Source organism: Hibiscus syriacus, unplaced genomic scaffold, assembly GCF_006381635.1.
Source record: "Hibiscus syriacus cultivar Baekdansim isolate YM2019G1 unplaced genomic scaffold, ASM638163v2 tig00110429_pilon, whole genome shotgun sequence".
In the NCBI taxonomy this organism is placed as follows: Eukaryota; Viridiplantae; Streptophyta; class Magnoliopsida; order Malvales; family Malvaceae; genus Hibiscus; species Hibiscus syriacus.
Window position 1 is genome coordinate 5586157 of NW_024062733.1, and position 14591 is coordinate 5600747.

Here is a 14591-nt window from a genome sequence, read left to right on the forward strand (position 1 = left end):
AATGAGTTAATCAATCAATATCAGGATTCGTAAACTATGATTAATATAGTTAAAGGGTAAATTTCAGGAATTATGTGGATAAGAAATTACCTAAATTAGCCCTAAGGTGTTAAATTACGAAAATATCCTTATATTGAAAAAAAGACTTTTCCTAGTAGTAAAATTAACCTTCAGTGAGCAAATGAGCAAGTACTCTAAACTTTAATGGAACTTGAATACTTTCAAGCCTAAGTTACCTGAAGTAATGCCACTGATGGAATTGAAAAAATTACGATAATACCCTTTAAGATTAAAACGAAATATATATGACTATTATAATAGAGATGACCTGAGAACTCATACCTTGATTCACTAGAACCTTAGTATCATCGAATTAAATTCTAGATCAATATTGGAATTATAGAATTACCCCCTGAAGTAAAAAATGACCAAAATGCCCCTAAAGTGAAAAATGACCTAAAGTACCTCTAAACCCTAGAATAACTAATACCCTTAACTTTGAAATGAACAAGTCAACCTTGAATACCAAAATAACTTTATTATATGACCAAATTGAATTGAACAGAGGTATTATATGTATCCGAAATTCAGAAATGTTCGAATTACTCTGAAAAACTATGAAGTGGTCGGGATAGACTTGATTACTAAATGACCTAAGTAACCTAAATGATTCAGGACTAAGTGAGTGACTTGGATAAGTTTGGAAACACTGATGAGCTTACATGATATATTGTCCCTATGGGTTGTGAACCATGAATCAAGTATGTTGACATTTTCCTGATAGTGTTGCAACGTGGGAATGAAATAAAGACCATTGGAATATATGTTCGTCTCCTTAAGATATATTTAGATATGATTCTAAAGGTGATATATTGTCCGCTCTTTGTGAGTACTAAATATGAGTGCGGATATGTGTACAAGTATACACAATCGAACAAGTAATAAAGTGATAAGTTGAGTATCGTCTCCACAGGGAATTGGGGAAGTCAAATAGGTTTGTCAAGGCACTTTACTTTGTCACCTAAGTAAAGTTAGTGATGGTATATACAATTGAGAATGTTGTAGAAAAATGGAATGACTAGTGTGGAAATGGAATGATGGTAATGTGGTAGCAAATTGATATGTCATGGTAAATTAAATTGTAATGCATGCAAACAAATGTAAATGCCAAGGCAAAATGAAAATGCAAATACTAGATTTAATATATAGGACTTTAGCTTTCTCACACGACAAGCAACTATGGGAATGAGCGATGGGAGTCACTAGAAAACCTAAGTCTATTTCTCTTAATGGTATTTACTCTATTCTTACCCTGCTTGACAGAGTCTACTGAAGTGCCCTATGCTATCTCTAGTAAGGGACTCGACAGATTAAAGATGCCCTGGCAAGTCCGATTGGCGTAAACCCCTGCAGTGATCCTATTGGTTCAGATAACAGGATATGTCTCGGTAATACCTTTTTGCGGCAGCATTAACATATAACCTATCGGTTATGCTCTACTCCTTTTAGTCGAATGAAATCCTCCCTAGCTTCTCTCGAAGACTAAAGATAGTTTTCCAAGGTATTCTCTCGAACCCAATGAACCTCCTAAGGAAAGGCTACTATCGTAGCTCCTACAACCTTAAGGCTTTACGTCTCATAAACAAAACAGAATAACGCATAGCAAAACAACCATTCATTAAAATAAAAACTTAAACATTCAAGTGAACTCCCATAAAATAGGATTAGTTCATGGTGGGGTTAGAAATAAACAAGTTCAAGACAAGTTCCATTCATTCCTTTCAACCCAATAACAAAATATGAAAGCCAAGAACAAAGGGGAGGAGAGAAAGCCTTCGACGTGCACTGCCGGAGCTCCTCTCGGCCACCAAGAACTGTTTCCAGCAGACTGACTCCTCTCGGATGCTCAGAACACCACTCCCTTCTGCTAGTCGAGGAGAAATACCACGGCAAGTAGGATTGACTGAGAGAGATGATACCTTCTCACTCTAACTTTTTAATCTCAAATCCGGGTGGAACTAAAGTCTCTAACAATGTGGCTTCATCCTCTATTTATAGGGGAAAATTAACCCTTGAACTAAGAGTTGACTTTCCCAAACCATGGTTAACTTTGCTTGGGAGTCGGGCAAGACAGGTAATGATACAGCTTGGGTAGCTGGCTGAGTGACCGGTATAATCCTGTGGCAGACACCCAAGGACAGCCAGGATCTGTAGGGTCAGGTGGCGTCATCAGCAGAACCAGCGGTTGCAGCACTTATCCCTCCAGGCGTATCTTCGAGGTAGATTTCTCGGGCAGAGCTCTTGGATAACTAGATACAGCTGGCTTCAAAAATATATTCCCGCACTTTAAGCACTTTCGAAATACCGGTTAAACTTGGCAAATTCATTTTGCTTAATAATCTCTTTATGTCACGACATTTTCTTTCCTCTTTTCCTTGCTCGCAATACCTGCACATCATCAGACAAGTACCTTTCCCATAAAGTAGCACTGCTGTAAAAATAAAATGCCACGGCAAACCGAAATCCACCACATGCAACTAATGCTTCTAAATGCATCTACATGGTCCTAAATAAGCTTATAGACATTCAATAACTTAAGTGAAAAGGTCCCAAAATGTGGCCTTTTACGGAGTTATCTCACCCCCAAACTTAAGGTATTGCTTGTCCTCAAGCAATGGATAGTAATAAGCCAAATAAAAATACCATGTCAAGTTCAGAAGCCAAATAGTTTCATGGAATAAAATTTCAGCCCTCAGCACCTATGGCTTCAACATGCTAGACTAGGTCGATAAATCTAGTTTTGTCCCCTAAAGCAAGATTCTTTGTGTGGGTGTGTGCGTGTTTGTATCTAGTCCATGCTTAACAAATTTAAAAATTTTCTAAGCAAGCTTTCCTAATTTGCCATGACATTTTCTAAATCGGCTCCCACCTTGCCTTTCTTTTCTTTTATTAGTGCTGCTATGAGGGGAGTCAGCCCATCACTCTATCATCCCACACTCGAAGTGAAAGGGAGCATACCTTCCACCCCGAGCTAGTCAGGTAGAGTCATCCCGTGACATCTTTCATTCACTCATATGCCATAGCATAGTGAAGTGTCCCTCTACAGATATGCCTTGGCATTTATTCATAACTTCAAAAAAATTTTAATGCATAGAGACGGGGAGTTTAACAGTCAAAGTTTTATGCCACGATATTTTAAGAATTCTCTTATAAAAAATTTCTAAGTTTCTCAAGCATGGAAAATATACAATCGTGTAATTAAGGGTTTCAAAGAAGCAAGTCCTAGATTTGGTTCTATCATCCTCAACCAGTCATGTACATTCTTTCCTAGCTATCAAATTCATTATCATCGGGCATCCTTAACTAATTCCAGAAAACTATTCAGGCAATTACTAATGTCATGGCATATTTATTTTACTAATACTATCATGCAATGATGTGAGAACCCTACTTCCCCCAAACTTGAGAGAAGCATTGTCCCCAATGCTTACTAAAACTAAGGAAAATGAAACTACATGCTATAAATGCAAGGTACCTTGGCTTTAAACGGGTGGTGGTGCAGCGACTACGCGACGAGTGTGCTTTCATAGCTTGGCGGGGCTAGAGTGCTCAGAGTCAGATGCAGGTACGGCTGAAGGAGTGCTAGGTCCTCCTGGAACGACTGGGAGCGGGGGCTCCTGATGTTGAGATGCCTTCCTAAGATGATGTCGGCTCCTACGCAAAGGAGCTTGCCTTGGCATCTCGGATTGTGACTCTCGGTTGACTCGGTAGGGTTGGGTACTTCAGGGTGCTCTTCTTTCATGGGTGCAGCAGGTTGTGGTATATCAGGATGTTCAGCCGCCAAGGGTTCAATATGTTTGGGAGATTTCAGATAATGAGTGAGTTGGAGGTTGACTTCTTGATCGACATCGGGTACCACAATATGGACGGGATCAGGGTCATCAGTGTCTTCAGCATCAACAGGCGCTTCAAGTTCAGCAAGCTGGGGACTCTCTGCACCGTGCGATTGAGGTGCATCGGTATTGGCAGGTGGCACGAGTATGTCAGGGAAGACAGAAATGATGAAGTTTGCGTGCGGGAGGAATTCCATCAAGGCGCTGGTGAGAAATTCATCTAGGCATTTGGCATAGACGAAATATGTCATCAGCTTGTCAGACAGCTGTCCGACATGATCGTGAGTGCGCTGGACTACCTGCTCCAGGGCATCTGAATATGCCTTGGCATGTGGAGATGGTGAAACACGAGATGTGGAAGCCTCTTTTTCCTTCCCATTTGCTTCCTTCAATCCCAACAACAAAGGGATCTTCTCTTTGGTAATTTCAGCAATACCCGGTAAAATCTCATCAAACATTTCTTCAGGAACCATCTTCTTTCGGCATAAGGCAGTGATGAGATTCGGAAATACCAAGGTACTCGTAGGTCGCTTCAGGCACAGATGAGCCAGTTCCACGATAATTTTCCCTACATCAATGGCTCGTTCGAATATGATTGAATGCAATAAGAGCATCCGCTGGTAGGACACGGTAGTGTTGTGGGACGTGGGTAAAGTTTGTGCTTCATGAAATGATTCCACAACTTCACTGGTGGGAGCAGCCTTTCCCGTTCCACGGTATTGCTGCTCATTTACTGATCGTTCCACTTGGTATCGGGAAGACAGAGGTCTTCCATGATGCCTTGGTATGTTTCATTGTCAGCTTCTTGCGCAAAAGTGGAATGATGATCTTCTGTACCCTGCAGTTTAAAGTAGCGATTAATGGCAGAATGAGTAAAACGAATAGAAATATCGCGAACCGTTACGACATGCTGGTTTGGCTCGGAGATGTTGGAGTAAAACTCCTTCACTAAAGTGGCGTTGACGGCGGTGGGATGCGTGGCAAATTTTTGCCATTTATGCTTGGTGACAACATCGAGAACCTCACTTCCTAAGGCAACATCTTCCTCCTCAGAGAAGACAAATCCCAACTCGAAGAAGACGCGACGGTTCTTGATTGTTTGGAACCGTTCACGGGCAGAATCATCCACAAACCGTGGTGGCGAAGATGGCGTAGGAGGACGGGAACGTACCATGGTGAGAACACACAAAGGAACTTAGAAGAAAAACTTGGGTTGGCCGACTGTGGAGGTTCGGTCAAAAGGAATGGAGGAAGAAGATGAAAGAAAATTAAAGTAAAAAGAGAAAGTAAAAAGTGAAATGAATATACAAACAAAATGAATATTTTTATGGGGAAATGTTAAATAAAAGGTGGGGTCTAGGCGGGAAAGAAACAAAATGAAAGTAAAAAAAAAATAACCCCCAAGTCAAAAGTCAAAAAGATAAAAATTTCCCTCTTTTTCCTGTTTTCATTTGCCGCCCAAATTTTTCCCAACTTCCTCTACACGCCTCACGTGCATTGTGCGTGGGAAGTCCCTTGCAACAAAAATAAAATAAACAGAATTAATTAAAAATAATAAAGACTAAAATAATAGTAATATAAAAATTATTTATGCACAGGAGTAAATTTAGAATGTCATGGCATCCTTAAGATGCCAGACCAGTGTCGACATCGTGCAGGAGAAGTGCCGACTTGTCACGTGCAGGTAGGATTCCTTGGTAGGCCTTCAGGCGCTGGCCATTGACTTTAAAAATGGATCTATTATCCATGTTCTTGATATCAACAGCGCCAAATGGGTAAACATGATGAACTTCAAATGGTCCCGACCAACGTGACTTTAGTTTGACAGGGAAGAGTTTGAGCCTTGAGTTGAAAAACAACACTTTCTGGCCCACATGAAAATGCCGTGGCAAAAGATTTTTGTCATGCCACTTCTTGATCTTCTTGGTTCTTTCCTTGTAGAGCTTGGCATTTTCATATGCTTGTGCTCGAAACTCCTCTATTTCATTCAAGTCGAGCAATCGTTTCTCCCCAGCAAGTTGTGCGTCGAAGTTGAATTTCTTGATTGTCTAATATGCCTTGTGTTCTAACTCAACTAGGAGGTGGTAGACTTTTCCATATACAATATTAAAAGGCGACATGCTCAGAGGCATTTTGAATGTCGTTCTACAGGCCCATAATGCTTCATCGAGTTTGGGAGACCAATCTTTCCTTCGAGGGTTCACTACCTTCTCAAGGATTTGCTTGACTTCTCTATTGGACACTTCAGTTTGCCCATTTGTTTGCGGGTGATATGCCGTGAAAATCTTATGCCGCACTCCATATTTATGTAATGCCTTGGCAATTAATCTGTTATCAAAGTGGGTACCTTCATCACTGATGATGGCTCTCGGTACTCCAAATCGAGTGAATATGTTCTTGTGAAGGAACTTGAGCACCGTCTTAGAGTCGTTCCTTGGCGTAGCAATTGCTTCAACCCACTTTGAAACATAGTCCACCGCAAGCATAATGTATAAGTCTCCAAAGGAAGATGGGAATGGTCTCGTGAAATCAATTCCCCAAACATCGAAAAGTTCTATCTCCAGAATATTTTGTAGCGGCATTTCATGTCGTCTAGAAATGTTTCCAGTGCGCTGGCATCGGTCGCACGCCTTGCAAAATTTGTGCGCATCTTTAAATAACGATGGCCAATAAAAGCATGATTGGAGGACCTTTGTAGCAGTCCTCGAACCTCCAAAATGCCCTCCACATGTTGCTGTGTGGCAATGGTATAAGATATTGCGTTGCTCTTCTTCGGGGATACACCGTCTAATTATTTGATTGGCACATTGCTTGAATAAGTACGGCTCATCCCAAAAATAGAACTTGGCATCATGCAGAAACTTCTTCTTGCCCTGGCTATTTAGTTTATAAGGAAAAACACCACTAACAAGAAAATTAACGAGGTCAGTGTACCACGGAATTGTCATGGTATATAAAATTTTCTCGTCAGGGAATTCTTCTTTAATATCAAAAATGTCATGGCATTCTGAAATGTTCTCTAGCATAGATAAGTGGTTTGTAACCTGATTATCAGTATCTTTCCTATCAACTATCTCTAAGTCGAATTCTTGCAATAGTAATATCCATCTAATTAGTATAGGCTTGGCATCTTTCTTGTTCACTAAATATTTTATCGCTGAATGATCAGTGTGAACTATAACTTTGGTGCCTATCAAGTATGGCCTAAACTTGTCAAATGCAAATACCACGGCAAGTAATTCTTTCTCTGTGGTCGTGAAATTTAATTGTGCATCATTTAAGGTACGACTAGCATAATAAATTACATGAAACATTTTACCTCTACATTGTCCAAGTACAACTCCCACGGAAAAATCACTTGCGTCGCACATTAATTCGAACTGTGTCGTCCAGTCTGGGGGAACTAAGATCGGTGCAGAGATAAGTCTTTGCTTTAGCTCTTTGAACGCGCCATGCATTTTTGATCGAATACGAACAGTTGGTTCTGTTGCAGCAGGGTGTACAAGGGCTTGGCTATTACGGAGAAGTCCTTGATGAATCTTCGATAAAATCCAGCATGTCAGAGGAAACTCCAAATGCCCTTGACAGAGTTTGGTGGGGGGAGCTTCTCGATCACCTCGATCTCGGCCTTATCTACCTCAATGCCCTTTGCAGAAATTTTGTGGCCTAGAACAATGCCTTCTGTTACCATTAAGTGGCATTTTTCCTAATTCCGCATGAGATCAGCCTCCTCACATTGCTTCAGTACCTTTTCCAAATTTCCAAGGCATTTTTCAAAGTCGTCCCCAGAAACAGAAATATCATCCATGAAATTTTCAAGATAATCCTCAACCATGTAAGAGAATATGGCTTGCATGCAGCGCTGAAAAGTTACCGGGGCATAAGTGCCATAGGGGCACATGAACGTGGTCTTCTCTTGGTCCTCTGGTGCGATGGTAATCTAGTTATACCCCGAGTAACCGTCCAAGAAACAATAAAAGGCCTTGCCAGCAAGTCGATCCAGTATTTGATCGATAAAAGGCAAAGGGAAGTAATCTTTCTTGGTGGCCTTGTTAAGCTTGTGGTAGCCCATGCAAATTCGCCATCCGGTGACCGTGCGAGTAGGTATCAATTCGTTGTCTTCACTCGTCACCACGGTCATGCCTCCCTTCTTGGGCACACATTGAACGGGACTTACCCATGAACTATTTGAAATGGGGTAAATTACTCCAGTATCAAGCCATTTGAGAATCTCCTTCATCACAACTTGCTTCATGATTGGGTTCAATATTCGCTGTGGCTCTATGGATTTGTCATGGCATTCTTCCAGCAGGATTTTGTGCATTTAGATTGTTGGACTTATTCTTTTGAGATCTGCCATCGTCCATCCTAACGCTTTCTTATACTGTGACAAAACACTTAACAAACTTGATTCTTGGTTAGGAGTAAGGGCAGAGGAAATAATCACAGGCAAAGTTTCATCACTACCAGATAAGCATATTTAAGATGCTGTGGCAAATTCTTAAGTTCTAGAGTAAGGGCATGTTGTAATGAGGGCTTGGGAGGAACAAACTCTTCGAAATTAAGAGGTTCAAAACGCATACCTGAGCTAACCTGTTGTTCCTCTGATAAAAAATCATTAGGCTCCCCAGCCTTTAAGTCTTCCAGCAGCCTCTCATTATCATTCAGCTTAATGAAATTGTCATGGAAAAATCGATCTACTTCTGTTGCAATTATTGTATCTACTTCAAAAATGCACTGGCATTCTTCATAATCATCAATGTACTTAAGTGATAGAAAGATATTTACGGTGACAAGTTGATCGGCCACTCACATAATTAGCTCGCCCCTCTCACAGTCAATGAGAATACGACCGGTGGCTAGGAAGGGTCTCCCCAAGATGATGGATGAAGTGGAGTCGACCTCACAGTCTAGAATCAAAAAATCGACAGGTAAAACAAACTTGTCGACCCGTACGATGACATCTTCAATTCGCCCCTCTGGATGAACGTGCGAACGATCAGCTAATTACAAGATGACCGAGGTTGGTCTCGCATTTCCTATCCCAAGCTTGACGAATATTGACTTAGGCATCAAGTTCACACTTGAGCCAAGGTCACATAATGCCTTCCCAACAAATTTGTCTCCTATTGAACATGGGATGATGAAGCTGCCCAGATCATGTCTCTTTGGTGGCAGCCTACTTAAGGAAGAGCAAAATTCTTTTGCCGTGGCAATTGTGTCATACTGCTCAACCTTTCTCTTCTTGGTAACAATCTCCTTGAGAAATTTGGCATAGGTGGGCATTTGTTCCATAGCTTCTAGAAAAGGGATATTGATTTGTAGTTGACTCAGAATGTCGACGAACTTTTTAAATTGGATATCTTCGTTGTGATTCTTCAGTCATTGCGAAAAAGGAGGTAGGGCACTGGCTTCCTGCACTGACGGGGTGCGAACAAAAGTTTCCTTGGCATTTTTATTTGTCCCCTTAGTTTCTTTACTTGATGACTCCTTAGCCGTTTCCTCTTCCACTGGTTCTTCTTCTTGCACTTCTTGATCAGCTTGCTTAGTTATAGGGGGTGACTCATCATTCGGTCTTCCCCCAAACTTGTCTTCAACATTAATTTGTGTACCACTTCGGAGGGTCAGCACACTACAATTCTCCTTGCCATGAGGTTTGGTGACTTCAGTGTCATTCGGTAACTATCCTAGTTTGCGTTCTTGTAATGCCGCTGCAATTTGACCAACTTGACTCTCCAACGCCCTCAGCGATGAATTATGGCTCTGAAGCAGGGCACTTGATTTTTGATGGAGGTTGCATGGTCTTGCAGCATTATTTTTGTTGTTGCAATAAACTCTTGCATTGTGGCCTCCAAAGAACTTGTATTTTATGAAGATGATCCTCCTTTATTAGAATTATGCCATGGCATATTCATTTGGCATGCCCCCAAACTGGCCTATGGAGTTCAGCATATTGAACATGACGGGTTTGAGCTCGATGTGGGCTGCCTGAATATCCCGGGCCATAATTCCAGGATTTAGATCCTCTAAGATCGAATTTAGGTGATCACGAATGGCACAAGGTCTGGCTGCGTTTCCGGTATTTAAATTTTCCCCGGCATTCTGATCCTCCTCATGACCAATACCTTGATTTATGAGTTGGTACATGTTTACACATTGAGCGCATCTTCATTGCCTAAAAAGCCTCTCGATTTCAGGATCAATCGGTTTTAATGGCTCTTCAGGGTAGCTTCGGGTCATGTACCTAGAAAAATAAATGAAGAAAAATTAAGGAAAGTAAATTAACTAAAAAGAGAATATGAACAAGTAAAATAAAAATGCTATGACAAATCAATTTAACTTCCAGTTGCCAATTCCCCGGCAACGGTGGCAAAAACTTGTCCGCTCTTTGTGAGTACTAAATATGAGTGCGGATATGTGTGCAAGTATACACAATCGAACAAGTAATAAAGTGATAAGTTGAGTATCGTCTCCATAGGGAATTGGGGAAATCAAATAGGTTTGTCAAGGCACTTTACTTTGTCACCTAAGTAAAGTTAGTGATGGTATATACAGTTGAGAATGTTGTGGCAAAATGGAATGACTGGTGTGGAAATGGAATGATGGTAATGTGGTAGCAAATGGATATGTCGTGGTAAATTAAAATGTAATGCATGCAAACAAATGTAAATGCCAAGGCAAAATAAAAATGCAAATACTAGATTTAATATATAGGACTTTAGCTTTCTCACACGACAAGCAGCTATGGAAATGAGCGATTGGAGTCACTAGAAAAATGAAGTCTATTTCTTCGAATGGTATTTCCTCTATGCTTATACAGAGTTTACTAAAGTGCCCTATGCTATCTCTAGTAAGAGACTCGACAGATTAAAGATGCCCTGGCAAGTCCGATTGGCGTAAACCCCTGCAGTGATCTTTTTGGTTCAGAAAACAGGATATGTCTCGGTAATACCTTTTTGCGGAAGCATTAACATCTAACCTATCGGTTATGCTCTACTCCTTTTAGTTGAATGAAATCCTATCCTTATCTCTAAGGTGGATTAGGCCTAATTACTACCTAGAACCCGTTGTTTATGTAGTTCCTCCCTAGCTTTTCTCGAAGACTAAAGATATTTTTCCAAGGTATTCTCTCGAATCCAATGAACCTTCTAAGGAAAGGCTACTCTCGTAGCTCATACAACCTTAAGGCTTTACGTCTCATAAACAAAACAGACTAACGCATAGCAAAGTAACCATTCATTAAAATAAAAACTTAAACATTCAAGTGAACTCCCACCAAATAGGATTAGTTCATGGTGGGGTTCGAAATAAACAAGTTCAAGATAAGTTCCATTCATTCTTTACAACCCAATAACAAAATATGAAAGCAAAGAACAAAGGGGATGAGAGAAAGCCTTCGACGTGCACTGCCAAAGCTCCTCTCGGCCACCAAGAATTGTTCCCAGCGGATTTACTCCTCTCGGATGCTCAGAACGCCACTCCCTTCTGCTAGTCGATGAGAAATACCACGTCAAGTAGGATTGACTGGGAGAGATGAGACCTTCTCACTCTAACTTTTTAAGCTCAAATCCAGGTGGAACTAAAGTCTCTAACAATGTGGCTTCATCCTCTATTTATAGGGAAAAATTAACCCTTGAACTAAGAGTTGACTTTCCCAAACCATGGTTAACTTTACTTGGGAGTCGAGCAAGACAGGTGATGATACAGCCTGGGTAGCTGGCTAAGTGACCGGCATAATCCCGTGGCAGACGCCCAAGAACAGCCAGGATCTACAGGGCCAGGTGACGTCATCAGCAGAACCGACAGTTGTACCGCTGATCCCTCCAGGCGTATCTTCGAGGAGGATTTCTCGGGCAGAGCTCTCGGACAGCTGGATACGGCTGGCTTCAAAAATATATTCCCGCACTTTAAGCACTTTCAAAATGCCGGTTGAACTTGACAAATTCATTTTGCTCAGAAATCTCTTTATGTCATGGCATTTTCTTTCCTCTTTTCCTTGCTCTCAATACCTGCACATCATCAGACAAGTACCTTTCCCATAAAGTAGTACCGCTGTAAAAATAAAATGCCACGGCAAACCAAAATCTACCACATGCAATTAAATGCTTCTAAATGCATCTACATGGTCCTAAATGAGCTTTTAGACATTCAATAACTTAACTGAAAAGGTCCCAAAATGTGGCCTTTTACGGAGTTATCATATATGGATAAGAATTGTTGGTATAAAAGAGTGAATACCCTAGAAGGGCAACTAATTGATCGATCGACATGCATTAGTTCTGGGGGTTGTTCAGCTCGAGTTATTTCGATAATCCGATAGATCGAAACATATTGTAAATGTCATGAATCTTCATTTCTCCCTTATCATCTCAAATCACTTCGGTCATATCTGAAAACACAAGTAACTCAGATACAAAGGATTCTGAATACCCCATTTGGTTCAATTGGACTAAAATACTGTTAATTCAATACCTAATCCTGAATACCCCTGATTGTTGAGTAATAGAATCACTCTCCGTAAATCTGAATCTAGAATTATTCTGTATAAAGGTTCTTAAACATCTTCCTGATGTACCTGAATTATAACGGGATTCTAAAGTATCAACTTTAAATAAAAGATTAGTTCCATTAGTAATCAATTCCTTTCAATAGGACCTCATTTCTGGAATCCGATCAAAGTATAAAATTTTCACATTTTCTTAATAACTATTCAATGCTTCTGAAAAATACTTGGATCTTGTTCTACATGACGGTTTTATATGTTTTAAAATGAGTTTTAATGAAATTATTGATTTACTGGTTTATGAACCATGGTAACATGGTATGTGTTCTCCGTTTTCGGTTTTCACTGAAAATATGAATTGTTCCTGGTTTATGGAATCATGGAAATTTAGCTATAAAATATGGTTTCCTGTTTCATTGGTTATTACTTGAACTGTTTTATTAGGACATTATCTGGGCAGACTGGAGTATGGAGGTACAGCTCTGATCAAGCTGGTAAATCCTTACGGACCTAAGGTGATCTTTGGGTAGGCTCTTAGGCCCCAAGGCACTCTCTTGGGTTAATCATGGTACTACTTATGGTGTACAGGTGAAGATCAATTATATGGTTTATTTTATTATCACGTTTATGAGATATTACTTATCACGATCTATATATTACGGTTTAAAGTCAAAACTGATTTCTACTGGCTTTTATATGGGTAGGATTCTAGAGTATAGAGGTATATCCCTGATCCAGCTGGTAAACCCTTACGGACCTAAGGATACCCTTGGATAGGCCTATATGCCCCAAGGCATACCCTTAGGTTGGCTTCCTTTACTATGTGCTTAGGGTAAGCCCTTATGGATGCAGTTCTGCGGAAATGCATAACGGTGTTCGATTGGAGGGTTCCAATATGGTTCTGAAAATATGTTGTAAACAATTACTGTTTTAAAAAAATTTATATCTTTTCACTGGTTTTGGTTGGAACACACTAGACATTTTATTCGATCTCTTGAAAATTTGATACTATGAATGTTTCCTATGAACTGAGATCTTCATGGCTTTTACTCGATGAACTACCAATGGAACCCCAGCTTATTCCAAAAACATGTATACGTTTGATTCAATAAGGAAATTTTATGGCTTTCCATCTACATGTATGTCCTATAGCATCAACTGGTAGTATTGTATTACCGAGCTTTCCAAAGCTCACTCTGTTACTCACCATTTCAGGTTAAAGAATTGTACAGTACATCTATAGACTTTCGTAGGGGAGTTCCACTGGTGTTGCTTGCGGAATACGGTGAAGGTGATTAGGTAGCATGTAGGTTGTATTTGTTATATATATACGAGTCTAAAATTATGTTTTATTTTTTTGAATACTGATAAATTTTAATTTTGTATTATAAATTGATTTTATGATTTTACATGTTTAACAAAAATTTTAATTTTTCTGAGATTTTTATGGTGGGTCGCTCTGGTGGCCCTGATGTGACACCCCAGATCATATCGTGCCACCCATATCGATCTGAGGGGGTTACAATGGAGGTTGTAAATTAGACCAGAAAAGAACCTCCGGTACATGTCAATTCCTAGGAAATATGTTAATTCTTTGTTTTCAAATAAGTAAAATAGTGTAGCACTATCTACTATCGAAGCAGAATATATTTTAGCCGGTAGTTGTTGTGCACAAGTTTTATGGATGAAACAACAACTTTTAAAGTATGGAATTGATGTTGGTACCATTCCTATCAAGTGTGACAATACTAGTGTTATATGTCTCACTAAAACATCCCATCCAATATTCTAGAACTAAGCACATAGAAATTAAACATCATTTCATTAGAGATCATGTCTCAAAAGAAGATATAGTTCTAGAGTATGTAGATCATCAAGGAGCTGATTTTTTTACAAAACCTTTAGACCAAGAAAGATTTTGGGCACTTAGAAGAAAATTAGGTCTAACCAACCTACCTTGACTTTCAATTTAAATATTTTTGCACTTTTATGATTTTATGAAAAATGCATGAAAAATGAACTATTTAATGTCTTCTATGCTATTAGTTAGGGGGAGTTTAAAATTTTCATGAAAATTAATAATATGATCAAATTATACTTAAATGTATATTTATTTTCTTGAACATATTTGCTTTGCCCAATTAGAGTTGCCTACACCACTATTTATGCTTTAAAATATGCATCATATTTGTTTT